This window comes from Eretmochelys imbricata, chromosome 22, assembly GCF_965152235.1.
Source record: "Eretmochelys imbricata isolate rEreImb1 chromosome 22, rEreImb1.hap1, whole genome shotgun sequence".
NCBI lineage: Eukaryota > Metazoa > Chordata > Testudines > Cheloniidae > Eretmochelys > Eretmochelys imbricata.
Window position 1 is genome coordinate 197,786 of NC_135593.1, and position 20,846 is coordinate 218,631.

The 20,846-nt window shown below is 50.1% G+C and overlaps 2 pseudogenes; one reads left to right on the forward strand and one right to left on the reverse strand.

Moving 5' to 3' along the window:
• Window positions 1-4,417: 4,417 nt before the first annotated feature.
• LOC144278365 (class I histocompatibility antigen, F10 alpha chain-like) lies at window positions 4,418-8,685 on the reverse strand (annotated as a pseudogene).
• Window positions 8,686-19,421: 10,736 nt separating this feature from the next.
• On the forward strand, window positions 19,422-20,195 carry LOC144278366 (olfactory receptor 14A16-like; annotated as a pseudogene).
• Window positions 20,196-20,846: the final 651 nt, after the last annotated feature.

The window sequence follows — 20,846 nt, forward strand, 5'->3', positions numbered from 1 at the left end:
GGCTAGCACCTGACCAAGAAAAAACAATAAGGGGAGAAGATACTTTCAAATCTGAGGGGAGAGAAGGCTTTTTTGTCTGTGTGATGCCTCTGCTGGAGACAGATCAAGGAAGCAAGCAATCCAACTCCTATAGAATTAGTAAGTAATTTAGCTAGAAGATGCGTTCGATTTTCTTTTCTTTTTGGCTTGTGAAATTCTCTGTGCTGGAGGGAATGTGCATTTCTGTTTTGGGTTTTTTTTTTTGGTAACTTTAAGGTTTTGCCTAGAGGGGGATTCTTTATGTGTTGAAGCTAATTGCCTGTGAGATTATCTTCCATCCTAATCTTACAAGGCTAGTTCTTTGTTTTGTTTTGTTCTTCTAATAAAGTTCTGTTGTTTTTAAAAAAATCTGATTGGGGTTTTTAGGGTCCTAAAAACCCAAGGCTGGTCTGTGCTCATCTTGTTTATTCTCAAGCCTCCCCAGAAAAGGGGGTGTAAGGCTTGGGGGGATATTTTGGGGGAACAGGAACTCCACAGACATGCCGCTTTGACAAGGAGCTGCACGCTATCCTCTGCGGTGATGCCGTGCCACCCCTGAGCCCCATGGGTACCGGAGGAGTTGGAGTCATGGGCCACCGCAGCCAACCCTGAGGATGAGAATGGGAGACAGGCGAGCAGGGGGTCGATTTTCAGATTCAGGCTTAAATGCAGCTGGAGCTGTCTGGAGAAGAGCTCTGGTAAATATCTTCAACCCCCCTGGAGTTTTTATAGCATATTGGAGGAGGGCATGGGGGGCTCTGGGAAATACTCTATAAGAATTTAAGCCCTGATCAGATTAAACTCTGAGTTCTAATCTATACTGGAATGAGACTAATAAAGAAATAACACCGCCTTCATTCTGGGGTTTACATACACACTAACTCCTCACGTAAAGTCGTGCCCAGCTGTGGCCTACCTTATGCTCCTGGGCAGCCTCCTCTATAGGGACCACCCTGTGAGCGCGGTGAGCCTGGGACTCCCTGCAGATCACACAGATGAGCATTTGGTCCTGGTTACAGAAGAGTTTGAAGGGCTCCTGGTGCACATTGCACAAATCTCCTCCTCGTGCTGCTGCTGGGACATTCAGCTGCTTGGCTATTTCTACAAAGTTCCCCAGTTGTCTGTCCGGCCTTAGGGTCCTCTAGGGAAAGGTCTCTCTGCACTGAGGGCAGGAGATGTCTGCATTTGGTCCCTCCCAGAACTCGGTGATGCAGGCTTGGCAGAAATTGTGCCCACAATCTAAAGACACTGGATCCTTAACAAAACCTCAAGGTATGTCTACACTACGAAATTAGGTCGAATTTGTAGAAGTCGGTTTTGTAGAAAGCGGTTTTATACGGTTGATTGTGTGTGTCCCCAGGCAAGTGCTCTAAGTGCCTGTAGTCGGCGGAGTGTGTCCACAGCACCGAGGCACCGTCGACTTCCGGAGCGTTGCACCGTGGGGGGCTGTCCCACCGTTCCCGCAGTCTCCGCCGCCCATCTCAATTCTGGGTAGAAATCCCAGCACCTGATGGGGCTAAAACATTGTCGCAGGTGGTTCTCGGTACATATCATCAGGCCCCCCTTCCCTCCCTCCCTCCCTCCGTGACAGCAAGGGCAGACAATCGTTTCGCGCCTTTTTTCCTGAGTTACCTGTGCAGATGCCATGCCACAGCAAGCATGGAGCCCGCTCAGCTCACTGTCACCGTATGTCTCCTGGGTGCTGGCAGACGCGGTACGGCATTGCTACACAGCAGCAGATTATTGCCTTTTGGCAGCAGACAGTGCAGTATGACTGGTAGCCGTCATCGACATAGTCCTGGGTGCTCTTTTAATCAGGAGCCTGGGCAAACATGGGAGTGACTCAGCCAGGTCATTTCCCTTCTAAGTTTCATCTCGTGGCGATTCAGTCCTACAGGCAGTGCACTGTCTTTTAACCTCCAGCCAACAGAAGATGATGGCCAGTAGTCATACTGCAGCATCTTCTGCCGAGCACCCAGGAGATGACGATGGCTAGTGGTCGTACTGCACAGTCTGCTGCCAGCAAGATGTATAAAGATAGATGAAGTGGCTCAAAACAAGAAATAGACCAGATTTGTTTTGTATTCATTTTCTCCTCCCTCCCTCCTTCCCTCCGTGAAATCAATGGCCTGCCAAACCCAGTTTTGAGTTCTATCTTTGAGGTTTTGAGTTCTATCCTTGAGGGGGCCATTCAGTTTCTCGCAAAGCCACGCCCTTTGTTGATTTTAATTCCCTCTGCTGATGAGCTCTGGCCAGCGTGGCAAGCTGCAGGTGACCATGCAAACAGGAAATGAGATTCAAAAGTTCGCAGGCCTTTTCCTGTCTACCTGGCCAGTGCATATGAGTTGAGAGCGCTGTCCAGAGCGGTCACAATAGAGCACTCTGGGATAGCTCCCGGACGCCAATACTGTCTAATTGCGTCCACAGTACCCCAAATTCGACCCGGCAAGGCCGATTTAAGCGCTAATCCCCGTGTTGGGGGTGGAGTAAGGAAATTGATTTTAAGAGCCCTTTAAGTCGAAAAAAAGAGCTTCATCGTGTGGACGGGTGCAGGTTTATATCGATATAACGCAGCTAAATTTGACCTAAACTCCTAGTGTAGACCAGGGCTCAGACAGATGGAGCAAGTAGCTTCATCTCGGAGGCTCTTCAAAGGATTCACGGCTGCAGCCATGGCTCTTTGCAGACAGTGTAACAGGGTAAGTTTCATTTCCTGCCAGACCCAGCAAGCAGCCTTGTAAAGCAGATTGTTAATGTTATGTTGTTACCTTGCTGATCAATTAGAGAACATGCTCATTTAAAGTTGTGCAATGCTCCCTTATAACGTCCTTTGGCAGCTGCCTGCTTTGTCCACTGCTTGCAGGAAGAGCAGCCCGTTGCAGCTAGCTGGTGGGGGCTTGGAACCAGGGTGGACTGGCAGCCCCCCTATCAGCTCCCTGTTCCCCTAAGTTCCTAGTGTGGCAGCCGCCCAGCAGACTATCAATTGCTAGCAGTTCAGCTGTCCCTCCTCCCACTGCCATATGCTGCTCCTGCCCTCTGCCTTGGAGCTGCTCCCCAGAGCCTCCTGCTTGCTGTGCTGAGGGAGGGGAGGGGAACTAATGTCAGGGTGTCCCCCTGCACCCCACTTACCCCATCTCCATAGAATGTGTGTGTGGTGGTGGGGGAGACACGACAGGGCTCAGGATGGAGGGAGCTTCCTGGATGCAGCTCCCATCTCAACCTGCCGATCTTCTTAAAAAGGCAATGTACTTAGAGTGGGGTCAGAGTACTTAAAGGGGCAAAGTGCATCTCTCTTTCACACACACGGCGTGTGTCTCTGTCTGCCATGCTGTCTCCCTTCCCTCCATTGGTGCTGCCTTGTAGCGTGTGAGGCTACATTAACAGCAATGTGTTAACCCTTGAGGGCTCAGCCGAGTGTTAGTTCATCATTTAGCAGTAAGGCATTCCCTGGGAAATATCCCTTCCTCGTCCACCCTCTAACTTCACCACCTCAACCAAGCTTCACAACCATCATAGCTGTGAACAGCATTAAATTGTTTGTTTAAAACTTAGTGTGTGTGTGTGTGTGTGTGTGTGTGTGTGTACAGTCTTTTGTCTGGTGAAAATAATTTCCCTGGAACCTCACCTCCCCCCCCCCCCTCCCCATTTACATTCATTCTTATGGGGAAACTGGATTCGCTTAACATCATTTTGCTTACAGTCGCATTTTTCAGGAACATAACTACAACGTTAAGAGAGGAGTTACTACACTCGCTCCAAGGTTTAATGCTGTAGAACACATTTCCCAATCACAAAGGTACTTTATTTGTGTCCAAATTTAAATTAGAAATGTCACACTCATAGCAAATGGTAACAGGAATGCCCCCGTCTGTCATAATGTGCTGCCCCTGGACCAGAGCATGAGGAAAGGGAGAGGTAGCACTACTGTGATAGGGGAACCCATATCATCACACTTTGTTACCCAAAAATCCACACAGTCCGCAGGTCTGTAGGTATCTGAGACATTGGCGGTCGTGTGTCAGCCCCCAGAAATCATTTCTTAAAAATGAAAAGCCAGCAAAAAGGTGGAACTGGAGAAGAAATAGGGAAAAACCCGTTCCACATCCCCTCAGCCACAGCCAGAGAGGGATAGATCCTCATCTTTCCGCAAGTCCTGCTCCACACAGAGACGCTAGCCAACCACCGTCTGATATCTGGAGACTCAGTGGCTCAGTTTGGAGCAGATTTTTGTGTGTCAGAAAAGCTGGTGGCATCTCAGACTGGACCTCGATGAGAGCAAAGAGTCTTCTTCCTACAAACCACAATTTCTGCATTCAGTTTTTTCAAGCGGGTCCATTTACCTCACAGATGGAGGTGGCATCCCATAATTCCTCACTGGATGGCCAGGGCCACTCTGAACCTAGCTCCGGGCTCCCATGCTCTGGGTGTCTGTTCCCGATGAAGAGCTGGAAGCAGAAACTTCTCCGATTTTTGCTGCGGTACAGAGAGAGAAGACAATTATTTAGAGATGGCTTTACCTGTTGGGAACCCCAGCTAGGGAAGGCGGATGGGAATTCAGCTGTGGGTTTCCCCCCGCCATGCCCCCTCATGGACCCCAAACTAAGCTCTGTACAGAAACCCCCAGTCCTGACAATGGGCAGGCCTCCAGGAGAGAGCATAACAACCCTACGCACCATCTCCCGGTGCTCCGGGTACAGGCCTGCACTCCTGTCCCCAGAGTCATGCTAAGGGGCACACAGTGCATGCTGGGACGCTGGCCGAGCTTTGCCCTGGGGGGTGACCTTTGGATGCTGTTTCCGCTCTTTGGGGTTCCCTGGGTTTTGAGCGAAGGCAGCGCGTGTGTCAGAGATTGCCGGGGAGCCGGGGAAGGATGATGGCTGGGGCGGCCCCGCAGATTTCCACAGGCCCAGGAATTGTCAGGCCTAGAGTAAACAGCAATCGGCACTCATCTTCAGTCACTACTCCCCTCCCACTATGATGCACTGGGGCATCTGGGCCCTGTACCCCAGATTTACTCACTGGCTGCCAGAGCGTAGCTGGGTCTCCATGGGCCTGAAACACAAGCAGAGAATGAGGATCAGTGCAGGGGAGCAGGGTAACCCCTCCCCCATGGTGACCCCGACTCCCCCTTCCCCAGAAACAAGGCTCTCCGTGACCCCGATTGCACCACGCTGAGGCCAGCCCTACCCCAGTGACCCCCCGCACAATAAGATGCCCAGTCAACCACAGAGCCCACTCTGCCCCCAGCAGGACCAGGCTACTGTGATCAACGCTGCCCCACCTCTCCTTGGGGGTGGGAGGACCCATTCACCCTTGGCTGGCTGGGCTGCCCCATTCCCGAGCCGCCCTCGCATACATCCCAGCTCCACAGGGACCAACTGTTACCTGCTGATTTTCCCCTCCACAGGGTAACACTTGCTCCTACAGCTCCAGCCAGAATCAGCGCAGCCAGGGCAATGGAGGCCAGGACCCAGAGGGGCAGGGAGCCCTTCTTCCCAGGGGCTGTGGGATGGAGAAGGACTCAGGTCAGCGAGGGGAGTACCCACTGGACCATCCTCCTGGGTCAGCCACAGGCCTTTGCCTTGAACCTCTCCCCAAGGGCCTATACAGAGACCTGGCCTCCAGAGGAGAGGAAAGTCTGAGGCAGGAGGCGGACAGGGATGGGGCACAAGACCGGGCACTCTGCCAGGCACTGCCAGCCATACACGCCACACAGTTGCTGGGCCTTTCACTTGTAATAACATCAGCCTGTGGAACTCACCGTCACTGGATGCCACCATGGCCAGAAAATCAGATTCTCTGAGGGATCGGCCATTTCTGTGGATCACACAAATCCCCAGACTAGAAGAGTTCACACTGATGATGGGCAGGGATATTGACCCTTCTGCTACAGGGGCTCACCCCATCTCTGAAACTCCAAGAGGGCTGTGCCCCCACCCCCCGCCATTCGCCCCACCCTTACTCCAGACAAGCGCAGGCTCTGCCAGGCTGCTGTGCTCTACCCGGCAGGCATAGCGGTGCCTGTCCTCCTCCTGCAGGGAGATCTCAAGAGATGACTGCATGTAGTAGGTGCCGTCAGCGTTGGGCAGGATCCCGCTGGACTCTTTCTCCACCAGGATGTCTTTTCCATCCTGCATCCAGGAGATGTGGATGGGATGTGGGTAAGAACCCCTGGTGTGGCAGGAGAGGGTGATGGAGCCATCGGGGGCATCTCTGCGGGAAACTGAGACCTTGGGGTGCACTGGGAGGAGACACGGGGCGTTAGCCAGACGCCAGGGGCTGGGACCATGTAATAGAACAGGTAAAGGCCCTGCAGAGTGTCTGATAGACTTTAAGGTTAGAAGAGACCATTGTGGTCATCTAGTCTGACCTCCTGCACATTGCAGGCCACAGAACCTCACCCACCTGCTCCTGGAACCGACCCCTAACCTCTGCCTGAGCGACTGGAGTCCTCAAATCATGATTTAAAGATTTCAAGTTACAGAGAATTCACCACTGACACTAGTTTAAAGCAGCAGTGACTCGTGCCCCATGCTGCAGAGGAAGGCAACAACCCCACCCCCCAAGGTCTCTGCCAGTCTCTCCTGGCGGAAAATTCCTTCCTGACCCCAAATCTGGTGATCAATTAGACCCTGAGTATGTGGGTGAGACCCACCAGCCAGATATCTGGGAAAGAATTCTCTGTAGCAACTCATAGCCCTCCCCATCTAATGTCCAGTCTCTGGCCATTGGGGATTTTTGCTACTGACAGTCGCCAATGGGCCACACACCACTGTAGGTGGACCCATCATACGCTCCTTGATTAGGCTCAACAAGCCAACCTCTTTGAGTCTCCTCTCATAAGGTAGGCTCTCCATTCCTCAGATCATCCTAGTAGCCCTTCTCTGCACCTGTTCCAGTTTGAATTTGAGGAATACTCACATGTGAGAGAGACCTGGTCTGCACCCATTTACATTGATTCGTAAATAGAGTTAGTTAATCTGGTGTCAATCCCCTCTGTTCTAATCCTTTCTCATATTGGTGTAGCTGAACTGGGTAGTTACCAGCAGAAGCCTGGGCCCAGGTCTCCTTCACTGCGCACGCTCCTGCACTGTAACCCAGCTACATCCAGGCAGGTTTTCACTGGACCCTCCAAACATGCATGTGCGATTTAGGGGGCTAAGAGCCAGTTGGATTTCCAACCCCCCTCGGTGCCTAACCCCGGTGATTTCACAGGGAGTCAGGCGCCTCCCTTTGGAAATCCCAGCAGGTCCCTCTCTGCATCCTCGGGCACTTCAATCCCGCTGCCACACTGCCCCGAGTCCCTGGCCCTTTCCACGCCTCTGCCCTCGACTGAGGAGGTGCTAGCACTGGGCAAAAGAAGCTCAAGGCAAGTGTTTTTTCTTTGTCAAATGACAAAATGCATCCCCCGCCCCATTCCCAGTCTGCTGCCTTCACACGCACAGACGGCTGGGCCTTTTCCGGCTCAAACTTGCCAAAATTAATCAACTCACAACCCAGGGCTGAAACGGTTCAGCCCAAAAAGGAGATGTTGGAGGGAGCTGGAAGCCAACAGGAAAGGGCTTGCAGAATGGAGGCGCCCAGGCAGCCAGAACTGCTAGCACCAGCTAATAAACTGTCTGCACTGGTAACAATTGAGAACAACCCACAGTTCTCGACAAGCTCGTCATTGCTCCATCTCCATGCACTTTACAAAAAAAGGTCAGCTTCATTATCCCCATTGTACAGATGAGGAAACTGAGGCACAGAGATGGGTTGTGACTGGCCCAGGGTGACCCAGCAGGCCAGGGACAGAGCTGGAATAGAACACAGGCGCGCTTCATCACAGTCCATCTGCCCAGCCACACCACCCTTTCCGGAGATACCCAAGCATAGGCGTCGGCTCCGTGGGTGCTCCGGGGCTGGAGCACCGACAGGAAAAAACATGGCGGGTGCTCAGCACCCACCAGCAGCCCTCCCGATCAGCGCCTCCCCCTCCCCCACAACGCTGTCTGCCCGCCACAGTCAGCTGTTCTGTGTCATGCAGGAGGCTCACGGGGGAGGGGGAGGAGCGAGGGGGCGGCGCACGAGGGGGAAGGGGGCGGAACAGGGTGGGGAGAAGCAGAGGGGTTGGAGTGGGGGGCGGAGCAGGTGTGGGAAGAGGTGGGGCAGGAAGCGGTGGAGTGGGGGGAGGGCCTGGGGCAGAGTGGGGGTCGAGCATCCCCTGGAGCATTGGAAAGTCGGCACCTCTGTACCTAAGTCCCATTGGTGTGACTGTGCCCCTCCCACACCCCATGCTAGCTCCTTGCAGGCTCACTCACCCTGCTGCCGCAGGACCCCACTCCCCTGCTGCACCGGGCTCTGCAGGGTGTCCAGACACTCGTTTCAGGTACAACCGGACGTACTGAGTCCACGTCTTGCCCGTCTCCCAGCTCTGCTTCTGAGGGAAGGCCGGCTGCTCGGCCGCGACCCACGTCCCCGTCTGGTCGTCAAAGCTGATGAAGTCCCTCCCATCGTAGGTATACTGGAACCTCGGGGGTCCACGAGGGCCTGGCCGCTCAGAGCGCAGCCCACGGGAACCTGCTCGGTGTGAAACCCTGGAGGCGGGGGAGGGAGAGAGCTCAGACCGGGCACTGAGATCTGGGAAACGTGTCCATAGGGTGGGGTGGGGTCAGTGACACCGGCCATCTCTGACCGGTGCTGAGCGAGCGACCAGTTCCAGAGGACGCTGAGAAGCAGGAGGGTTCAGAGCAGAACCATGACCAGGGCCCTCCTCGTTCCCCATTGATTTCCAGGCTCAGCAGCTCACAGGGTCTGGCCCAGCTCCGAGACTCTCAGCCTGGGGAACAGTGTCCCACAAGGGAAGGACTAGGAGCCCCCTTGCTGGAACCTTTCCAAACACACTGGAGACGGCTCTGGAGAAGCCCCTGCCTGGCCTAAGAGTGAGGGGCTCTTGGGGGCTGTTTGCAAAGGAAATCCCCCTTTGGAGATAGTCTCTCCCCCCTTTTCTGCCTCTCCCCACACAGACAGGGGAAGCCACTGAGGAACCCGAATGCCACTCACTTGCTCTCAGTAATGGGATAATGGATGGCGGATGTTCAGGGTCAGCAGACGTCCCTCACCCTCCTCCTCACTCTCCAAGCCCAAGGCAGGCTGGAGAGGATGGTGACCTCAGGAGTTACCCTGCCCAGCCAGCAGGCAGGGTGATGACACGAGGGCGATCGACTGGCTGTGAAAACAAGAGTCTGTCTGATTGCGAAGGGACGGAGAAACTCAGCCAGCAGCAGGGGGCTGCAGAACACGGCCCTAGGGCAGAGGTGATCCTGACATCCCAGCACTTTACACACCTTCCTGGAGCCTCCCAAACCCACTGGACTGTAGCCATGGGACCCCAACCCTACTGATGGCAAACGGGCCTCAGCTACCAGCTCAGGGTCACACTGAGTGTCAGAGCCATGGATGGACCCCTTCACTAACCACGGCCGCACACTCCCTCCCACAGCTGGCAATTGCAACCAGGCCCTAATGTCTGGTCCCCCTGCCTTTGAGAGGGAGTGTCACTCCTGCTTCCATTGCTGCCTATTGATCTGTGGGACTTTGGGCAAGTTGCTCCCACTCTCTATGGCTCTCTGGGACTCACATCCCTGAATGGGCTTTAAAAAAGACAATGGTTCAAGTTTGGCCCCAACTAGTTCTTATTTCTCGAGATTAGCCATTTTAGCAAAGTTTAGAATTCTTGACATTCAACACCTGGAAACATCCCTTTCTCCTTCTCAGACGGCCTTAACATCCCTTATCTCACCCAGGCTCCCTGCTGCCTGGAGTTAGAGAATTGACCCTGTTCCCATTGGACCTACCCAAGGTGTCACACAGCAAAGCGGTGACGGAGCCAGAAAGAGAAGCCAACAGTGATGACTCCTGTTCTAACTATGAGACAACAACCCCCTGGAGGCAGGGATAGAGCCCAGGAAATCAGGTGTGAACATTTTCATGAAAACCGTTTCTGTCAGAAAATCCATTCAGATGAAACCACTTTGTTTCTTGAAATCATAACGAGTAGGATGAAAATTCTTAGCAAAAATATTTGTTTGCAAAACAAGAGTGTCTCCTGTTTGTCACAGTGCATTAAACTGTCTCGTCGTACACAAAGAGGAGACACTATGACCTAGCAAATAGAAAAAGGAGGACTTGTGGCACCTTAGAGACTAACGAATTTATTTGAGCATAAGCTTTCGTGAGCTACAGCTCACTTCATCGGATGCATCTGTAGCTCACGACAGCTTCTGCTCATATAAATTGGTTAGTCTCTGAGGTGCCACAAGTCCTCCTGTTCTTTTTGCGAATACAGACTAACACGGCTGCGACTCTGAAAACAACTATGATCTAGAAAATTAGATGAGAAGCTTCAGTCTGAGCTAAGTAGTTGCTGCTCTTCACAATTTCAAAAGAATAAAATACAAATCCAATCGAATATTAGGTCATAATCGGATATGGCTCAGTGTGATAGGACACCCCCTAGTCTGCACTGCTCCGAGTGACACTCTTCAGTGGATCCCCAGCAGCCACCCATGGTGAGGTAGGTGGGAGAGGATTGTTATTCGTCCTTGACAGAAGGAGAAACGAAGGCTGAGAAAGGAGCAGGGACCTGTCTTAGCTGATGCAGCCAGTCAGTAGCAGAGTTGCTCTCAAATGAGCTACAGACCAACAATTTTTCATCGTAATTATTCAACAAGTATTTCAGAAGAATTGGAATGTTCGAGAGGATCATGAACTGCTCCAGGACAATGAATGGAGACCAGCATCAACATTGGTCAGACTTATAACTGGTTGTGACTTATTTGCTTGGTCATAAAAGAGAACAACAAAGACCAGAGTTTTCTCCCTGTCAATAGCCCCCTCCTCAGCCAATCAAGGTTGAGACTTTGGGGGGTGGGAGGCTAAGGGTTCTCATCAAATAGCCCAAAGAATGGCCCTGGTCACCACCGAGGGGATCACTCTCAGAGCCCAATTCCAGTCTCACCTCTCTGTGAGGGCCTCCCACAACCGCCCCCCCTGGCCCTCGCTCCACACACAGAGTTCCTGGTGGTAGGAGGAGAGCAGAGGAAAAGGACAAAGGAAGCAAGAAGAGAAAGGTAGGAGGGATAGAGGAAAAGGGAAAACAAAAAGGAGAAACCCCAATGTCCCCAGTAATTCTAAGGGACAATGTCCTAGGTCGGAAATAAAATGCTGCCCCCACAATCTAGTGTTTTCCTTTCCTAAAAATCAGCCGGCACCTGATGGATCAGACTGAACAGGTTCCAAACCTCTCCGAGGCTCTTACCTTCTATATAGGGAAGTCTGCTTTCGAGTAAAACCACTAAAAGAAAAGGAGAAAACTCCGAAGAGGGTCCTCCTTGCGCTCACGTACGTGAAAGTGAATGCTCTCTCAGTCCTCCAGGAGAGACCTCGAGAAGGAGACGTGCTGAAGCAAAGCCACAGGGATCTCCGAGGTTGCCCCTGTCCTGCACCCCTGTCCTGCCTGGCTGATGTCAAGATCTCTCTGTGAGGTCATCGCCTCCCCACCACCTTTGTCCAATAGGCTGAGGTCCTGCCAAAGGCCCTTGTGATGTCACTGCCACACCCACCCCTCCCTTGCAGTGCTGATGTCCTGCCCCTGTCCAGCCACATTGGATATTTCAGCTGCTTCCCCTGGATCATCCCACTCAATGAGCGTTCATTGTGTGCTCAAGCCGAACACAGTAAAACATCAGAGGCTTCTCCCCATGCTACACTCAGGTTTTCATAAATGAGCAGGCTTTATGGACAGAAGAGACAATTTGAGCAAGTCATCTGACCCCCTGCATATCACATGCTTTCTGTTGAGCATAGTAGCTAGTTTTTGACTGCAGACGTTCCAGAAAGGCATCTCGTCTTCATTAGAAGACATCAAGAGGTGGGGAATTCCCACCACTTCCCTTTCTAGTTTGTTCCTTTGGTGATTCATCCTCACCATTGAATATGTGTACCCTCTTTTGAATACGAATTGGTCTCTTTTGAGTTTCCAGCCACTGTTATGCTTTTCTCTGCTAGATTAATGAGCCCTTTCCTACCCGATATTTTCTCTCCATGAAGTCACTTCAACACTTCAATGATGTCACCTCCCGATCTTCTTTATCGTGTCTACACAGGCTGAGCTCTTTCAATAGTTCATTCGCAGGCATTTTTCTCCAGCCCTCAAAATGTTTCATTGCTTTTTGCTGCCCCATCTCCAAGATTTCCAAATCTTTTTTCAAAGGTGGATGCCAAAACTGTATGCAGGATTCCATGATCAGTCTTCCTCATGGTGTGTCACCTCCCTATGCTCCTCACTGCTCTTTTCATGCATCTAATGATGGCTTTAGCCCTGTTCACCACAGCATAACCCTGGGTGCTCATGTTGAATGGCTTGCCTAGCATGGCCCCTAAATCCTCTTCACACTCAGTGCTTTCCTGGATACACTTCCCCATTCTGTAGGTGTGGCCTGCATGCTTTGTTGCTAGCTATAGGACCCTTCATTTGGTTCTTTTCCAACTTGTTTTCTTTGAATGGCTCCAGCTTATCAAGGGATCCAATTGCTCTGTGTCACTGCCCTCTCCTCATTAATTACCACTCTACTACTATTTTATCACCCACCAACGTTAGCAGCAGTGATTTTTTATTTGGGTTGCAGTTCATTGATATTTATTTTCAAGAATTAGTCCTTGACAGCCTCTTCATATCCCTCGTGCCCAGAACCTGCTCCGCACAGCACAGCGAGAAAAGGCCACCCAGCCCAGCTGTGCCCTATAGGGCTAAGCACAGAACAAACGTAGGAGCTTGTGTCATCCATAGCTTCTGAACAACATGTGGGGTCATCAGCTTTCAAAGACACTCTAGTCCTGTAGCGTAGACAGTCCCCAAATGTATCTAAGTGTCCCGCCTTGAAAAACAGAAGAGAAAAAAACAGAACCTTGAGTAGCTTTATTTTATAGTCTTGGAAACTGAGGCACAGAGAAGCAAAGAGATTCGCTCATGGTCAAAAAGCCAGGAATAGAAAATGGCAGATCTGCTGATAGTCAGTCCTGGGCCCTAGCCGTGTTTGTCTTGGCCTCTCTGCTTCAGCTCCAGTAACAACCCGAGTCAAGGTTTTCTTCTTCTCCGTGTCCTTTAACTTCATGGCACTGCAGAAGAAAGATTTTTTCTGACTAGCTGGCTCTAATGCTTGGAGATGTCTTTCCAGAAGACGTGATCTGGCTCAGTCTCATGTCGTAGGTTTTCTGGAGGAAGCATTCAGTGCCATTCTAGGGCCTGTGTTACACAGAAGATGGACTGAATGGTCCTTTCTGACCTTATTTTTTTTCTTTTGCTAGGAGGATAAAGCTGGACATTTTCCCTCAATCACTTTCCTTTGGAATAATTTCAATCAAGTCCAAAGGATTTCCTCTTCCATTGTGACTTCAGCACCTTTCCTAGCAAACAGTTACTGTTCGAGCACAGGTTTCCAGTTTCAGGCTGTCCCAGGATGAGATGGCCATGGAAGGGGTAGTAGCTCAAGTGAACCTATCCCCAGGTGAAGGGAATAAGTGCAGGGGCACATGAGAAGGAGCAGCATGTATCTAGGATCCAGGCCTGTTGGGTGATATAAGAACAGCCTGTGCTCAGCCAGGAGAGAGACCCGCAATGGGAGCAGGCCTGGGAGGGGCTTGGATATTCCTTTAAAGGCAATTTGGGTACACAGTAGGGGATGGCACAGCCAAGCTGCTAGGGTTGGGAGCTGGGTCTCCTGGCAGTGTCCAGGAACGAAAGCACAGCACCTGCCAGGAAGGGAGTCCCCACAGAGGGACGCCGTAGTCTCCCAGGGAGGGAAAAGGCTCTCACTGCCATTTCTTAACCTCATGGGGTGTTCTCCTGCTCTGCCAACCCCACCCCTATTCCAGGTGCCTGAGGGAGCAGGAACCAGAGGCCATCCTGTAGCTGGGGCAGAGATGGAGGTTGATGACCTACCTGCCCGTGGTGACCATGGTGCAGGACAGCCCTCAGGACATGCGAATGCAGCTCCAGATCTGCAGAATGAAGCTTCCCTTTGCTGGCACGAGACCTTGCAGGTTGCGGGGAGTGAGACAGGCACTAACGTTTGGTAACCCTCAGTGGGATCAGAGGGTAATGGTTTGTAGAAAGTGGTGTTGGAGAGCTTTACAAAAACTAGGCAAGCCATTTACAACACACACTTTGTTTCTCTACAAAAGAAAAAGGACACTAAACTCTCTAAACTACTACATGCCACAAGGGGCCACAACAGTGGTTCCCTCAACCCACCCAGCAATATTGTTAATCTATCCAACTATACTCTTAGCCCAGCAGAAGAATCTGTCCTATCTCGGGGCCTCTCCTTCTGCCCCTCCACCCCCAGGAACATGATACAGTTCTCTGGTGACCTAGAATCCTATTTTCGACGTCTCCAACTCAAGGAATATTTCCAACACACCTCTGAACAACATATAAACCCACAGAGACCTTCCTACCAAGACGACAAAAAGAAGGATTCTGGGTGGACTCCTCCTGAAGGTTGAAACAACAGACTGGACTTCTACAGAGAGTGCTTCCGCCGACGTGAACGACCTGAAATTGTGGAAAAGCAACATCACTTGCCCCATAACCTCAGCCGTGCAGAACACAATGCCATCCACAGACTCAGAAACAGCTCAGACATCATAATCAAGAAGGCTGACAAAGGAGGTGCTGTCGTCATCATGAATAGGTCGGAATATGAACAAGAGGCTGCTCGGCAGCTCTCCAACACCACTTTCTACAAGCCATTACCCTCTGATCCCACTGTGGGTTACCAAAAGAAACTACACCATCTGCTCAAGAAACTCCCTGAAAAAAGCACAAAAACAAATCTGCACAGACACACTCCTCGAACCCCGACCAGGGGTCTTCTATCTGCTACCCAAGATCCATAAACCTGGAAATCCTGGACGCCCCATCATCTCAGGCATTGGCACCCTGACAGCAGGATTGTCTGGCTATGTAGACTCCCTCCTCAGGCCCTATGCTACCAGCACTGCCAGCTATCTTTGAGACACCACTGACTTCCTGAGGAAACTACAATCCATCGGTGATCTTCCTGATAACACCATCCTGGCCACTATGGATGTAGAAGCCCTCTACACCAACATTCCACACAAAGATGGACTACAAACCATCAGAAACAGTATCCCCGATAATGTCACGGCAAACCTGGTGACTGAACTTTGTGACTTTGTCCTCACCCATAACTATTTCACATTTGGGGACAATGTATACCTTCAAATCAGTGGCACTGCTATGGGTACCCGCATGGCTCCACAATATGCCAACATTTTTATGGCTGACTTAGAACAACACTTCCTCAGCTCTCGTCCCCTAATGCCCCTACTCTACTTGTGCTACAATGATGACATCTTCATCATCTGGACCCATGGAAAAGAAGCCCTTGAGGAATTCCACCATATTTCAACAATTTCCATCCCACCATCAACCTCAGCCTGGACCAGTCCACACAAGAGATCCACTTCCTGGACACTACGGTGCTAATAAGCGATGGTCACATAAACACCACCCTATACTGGAAACCTATTGACCACTATGCTATTGGCCTTGTTAGAACTACCTGCCCGTGGTGATCATGGTACAGGACAGCCCTCAGGACATACGAAGGCAGCTCCAGATCCAGGAGCAGCTTCCCTTTGCTGGCAGGAGACCTTGCAGGTTGAGGCGGGGTGAGACAGGCACTAACATGGGCATGGAAGTTTGGGGAACAGGACAGAGGCCGGGGCTGGGCAAGGAGGGCAGGGACCTGGGAAGAAAGAGGGAAGATCAACCACTTTCTGAATGTGGGTAAGGATTATCCCCACTTTAGAGAGTGGGAAATTGAGATGCCACATGGAAGCTGGATTGCCATTTGGCCGAGCGTCTGAAGAATCGCTACAGCTAAAATAGAAAAGCTATTAAGTGTCAGAAGAAGATGAATCATGGAATTCAGAGTTCAGGGCTGACCAGCAAAGATGTCGTATATGTCATAAACCAGTCTGCGCTCTGCCACGTCCCTGGTCTCGGAGACAGGGGTCCATCCCTTGGACAGGGGTTAAAAAATCTTTCTCTCAGACACACAACTATGAATAGTTTGGAAAACAAACCCTACTTATAATGTTGTTCACTGGCCCTGCTAGAAACTCCACCCTCCAACCATTGTGAACCAGGACCAGGGACACCATTCCCCTCTCCTGTCTACGGGTATCTGTGAACCTGCAGACATTGCAGCTGGCACATGCATTGGTGCAGGCTCTGTCACGGAGCTGGATGAATCACCCTGCTGGCCCACATACCCAGCATTCTCTCCCTGAGCAATCCGTCCCACTGTCTGCTCCACCTCTCTTCATCCAGGAACCTCTAGAGCAGTCTCTCTTGATGGATTGTGTCCTTCTCCTCTTTGGCTCTTTTGGAAGCCAGGTGCTTTTGGCTTCTCTTTGCCTCTATTGGCAAACCTCCTGCACGGTCCTCGTCCTTCTGGCCCACTGCTGGCCACTTGTAGCACCCACAGTCCCACGCAGCAGTCTTGGCCCAGCAGGCGTGCAAGTGTCTTCCAGTGGAAGGAAACAGAGACTATATTCATTGTACTGCCTGGGGTGGGGGGAAGAATCCTCACTTTGCTTTCTGTCTGTACACACTGTGGAATGCTTCTAGATCACTCTTTCATAAATTCTCGTGTACTCTCCATCTCACTTCCGTCCCTGGAAGATTCACAGAGGCACAAGCAACCTGTCTGCTGACAGTGGCCAATGCCAGGTTCTCCAGAGGGAATGAACGGAACAGGTATTCATCAAGTGATCCATCTCCCGTTGACCATTTCCAGCTTCTGGCAAACAGAGACTAAGGACACCATTCCCACCCATACTGGTTAATAGCCATTGATGGACCTTTCATTCATCAATTTCTAGAGTTATTTTTTGAACCCTGTTATAGTCTTGGCATTCACAACATCCCCTGGCAAAGAGTTTCACGGGTTGACTGAGCATCAACCTCTTGTTTTACTTTAAATTAATTACAGATAATTAAGACGCTGGATCTGACTGATGCAGGGTAGGCTGCAGTTGTGTTTTGGGGACCTTTACCAATCCTGGCTCTGACTTTGGGGAATCCCTTAATATTTTAGAACTATCAGAAAACCAAGTAATTTTCCAGGCATGTGATAGGATCGCATCAGAGTACGCGGAGGAGCTATTGAGGGCAATGGCGTGTGAACAGCACATCAATGAGTGCAATGGTTTCATGAGATACTGGGGACAAGGGGAGGGTGACCTACAAAAGCTCTCTCTATCCAAACATTTGAAAAAGTCATCCAGAATTCATGCTTCAAAAAAAAATTCCGACTATCACCTTCCAGGAGCGGAAGGAAATCAGGACAAAAAGTAACAAACTTTTGAATTAGAATGCAGTCTTCTGCAGGCTGCAGAGTGGATTCTCTCTTACCCTCCTCCCGAGCCCGGTAATGGAGATGCCAGGATGACACAGGGCAAAAGAATGTCTGCTGCATGAAGCATCATCTAAAGTCACCTTCCAAAGAGTTCAAGAGAAACCAGGATAAAATCAAGGATTCAAAATTCCTATTGTTACTGCTAGGTGGGGTAATAATTTGCTACCTAAAGAATACACCTGAAGAATTAGATAAAAGTACCAATAGAACAAAAAGCTCGAAAGCTTGCAAAAATAGCCCCTCAGGCCTGCTAGGCTTGTTAGCCGTTAATAGTATGGAATGCTGTACCTTCAAGGGTTTCCCCCCTCTGTTTGGATTTGTGATGAGGAATACAAATCCCACGCTGGGCAAGAAGGGGTTAAGGAGCTGCTCTGGCTTCAGCCAGACCCACCCCAACACATCTGCAGGGTAGCCACAGACCGGAGGGAGGATTTAAAAGGGAGCAGAACAGCTCACTTGTGGGCAGACCTGGCAGAGGAAGGTCCTTTATCTGGCAGATCCTGAGGGAAGGCTGGCTCTGTCCCTCAGCAACTGCCTGAAGGTCCCTCCCTGACATGGGCAGCGAGTTCTATGGGCCTGTGGAGCCCGGGCACCAGGAATATTCCTGTCCCAGGGGCCCGGCTCCACCAAAGTTTCCAACCTCACACACACACACACACACACACACACACACACTCCCCCCGCACTTCCCCCAGCCCCACCTGCTGTCCCCGGGCAATTTAAAACAGCCCGGCGCCTCCCGCCGCCACCCACAGCGCAGTGGGGCTGAGCGGCTTCCTGCGCGCTCGTTGGAACTTTTGCACCGAGTTTTCAGTTTCTTTAAAAAAGAATCCCGAAATGTTTGAGGGAAGCAGACAGGTTCTAAGATGTTGTTGTTGGCGGTATTGTTTAGCTGAAAAAACAATCTCCATTAAAAAGAACCCAGCTGAAAATTTCCAACCAGCAGTAAATGTTAAATAAATTGGGGAACATTAATATTGCCTGATAAGAGCCTGATTTCAAACTCATTGATTCGATCTCATCTCTGATTTCTCTTTCAAGGGGATAGTTGCATGGAGGTAACAATTGAATAAGTAGTAAAGTTGGCAGCACACAGAATGTTTTTTACAGAAGAGCCCCTTTAAACCCTGGCTTAGAGTTGAACCAAGCAGCCAAAGCCTGTCTATCCTGACCCCGTTCAAGGACACACGGGAGCTGACTGGGAGTGGAACCCAGAGTTCCTGGCCTAGCTCCACACTGCTGCTGGCTGAGTATAAATGGTGTAAATGGGTGTACAGAACTTACACAGAAGACACAGAAGACACGGAGCTGTGTTGGCATTTTATTCTATTAGATTCATGCCCAAGTGGTAAGCTTGGTGATGGTCGCAATGGAGGGACCTTCTTTGCAAGAACTGTTGGATTTGGAGCGTGCTTTGTTCCATCCTTCATACTGCATTTTATCAAGCCACACCTTGTGCCGAATCCTCAGATTGGGTAAAGTGATGAAGGAGGTTACACAAGTGTGATAATATTACTGATTGATTGTCAGAGGTGAGGAGCACTAACAACACCTACTCATTGTAAGTGATGAGTTCTATGTATCTTTGACATTCCTAGAAAGGAATCTAGGAGGGAAAGGAGAAACAGGGGAAAGGAGAAACAGGGCCATTCCCTTTGTCACTCTAGTCCTGATCATTGTCCTTCTCATTCCCTCCACAGACATCACACAGTGTACTGAGGAAGAAAATGTCCAACCAAACCTCCATGATCGAATTCTTTCTCCTGGGATTCTCTGATGTTCGGGAGCTGCAGATTTTACAAAGCAGTGGTGTTTCTACTGCTTTACCTGATATCCCTGTTGGGGAACCTTCTCATCATCACAGCCAGAGCCTGCAACCACCACCTTCACAACCCCGTGTACTTCTTCCTGATGAATCTGTCCATCCTAGACTGTGGTTCCATCTGTGTCACCATTCCCAAATCTATGGCCAATTCCCTCATGAACACAAAATCAATTTTTTATTCTGGATGAGATACCCAAATCATTCTTTTCTTATTCTTTGCTTCAGCAAATTTTCCCTTACTGACCATCATGCCGTACGATCGATACATCGCCATCTGCCAACCATTGCACTTGGAGACAGTAATGAACAGGAGAGCTTTCGTCCAAATGGCAACCAGTGCCTGGATCAGTGTTATTCTCTACTCTGCAGTGCACACCAGGAACACATTTGCAATACCCTTCTGTGGAGGCAACGTGGTGGACCAGTTCTTCTGTGAAATCCCCCAGCTCCTCCACCTCACCTGCTCTGACTCGTATCTCAGGGAAATTGTTGTTATTTCTTTTCATGTGCTTTTAGGTTTAATCTGCTTTGCATTTATAATTGTGTCATATGTTCAGATCTACAAAACAGTGCTGAAAATTCCTTCGGAGCAGGGCCAGCATAAATCCCGCTCCACCTGCCTCCCTCACCTCACTGTGGTCTCTTTGTTCCTTTTCACGGGCACCTTTGCCTTCCTGAAACCAACCTCCAACTTGACCTCAGATCTGAATCTCTTGGTGGCTGTTCTCTGTTCTGTGTTGCCCCCAATGATGAATCCGATCATCTACAGCATGAGAAACAAGGAAATGAAAGGTGCACTGAGTAAACTGATAGGTTGGAGGTTATTCAGCAAGAATATAATGTCTATATTTCTCCACTGATTGCGAGTTCATTCTGTGTTTCTTTATGAATAGAATCATCTGATGACATTATTGCCTTCATGAGAACATACTTTGCAATCTTTTTATGCAGAATTGGGTATTTGCATTCATAAAAATCCAGACAAATTTAACCCAAGAAAATTGGAGTTACTCTAGGTTTACATCAATGTAATTAAGATCGGAATCTATCTATCTATCTATCTATCTATCTATCTATCTATCTATCTATCTATCTACTGCTAGACACCACCATTCAATGTGATAGTCACTAGCCATAGCAATGTTCCTAGTGGGTTCTCTGGCTCTTCTTTGTCAGGATAATAACTCTGACGGAGGTATCAACACATTTGTTCTTTGGTTTTTGTTTGTCAGTTTTTTAGTTTAATTTTGCTGAGTTGTTTGTTGCTTTTATTTGTTTCTTTGTTCCAGGTGGGTTTGCAGGTGGAAAGGCCTGTTGAGATGGTGAGAGTTTAGTTTGACAGGATTTTCAATGTTTGCCTTCTCTTGAGAGTGTTCATATGTCATCTCTTTGATGGGATTTTCTTAGTGAGCTGAAGGTTTGCTCCCCACCATGATAAAAGGGTACAAAAATAGTTTCTGCGTGGCTAAGTTCCTCCTGACTCGATTATGTATATACTGTTGGGATATTAT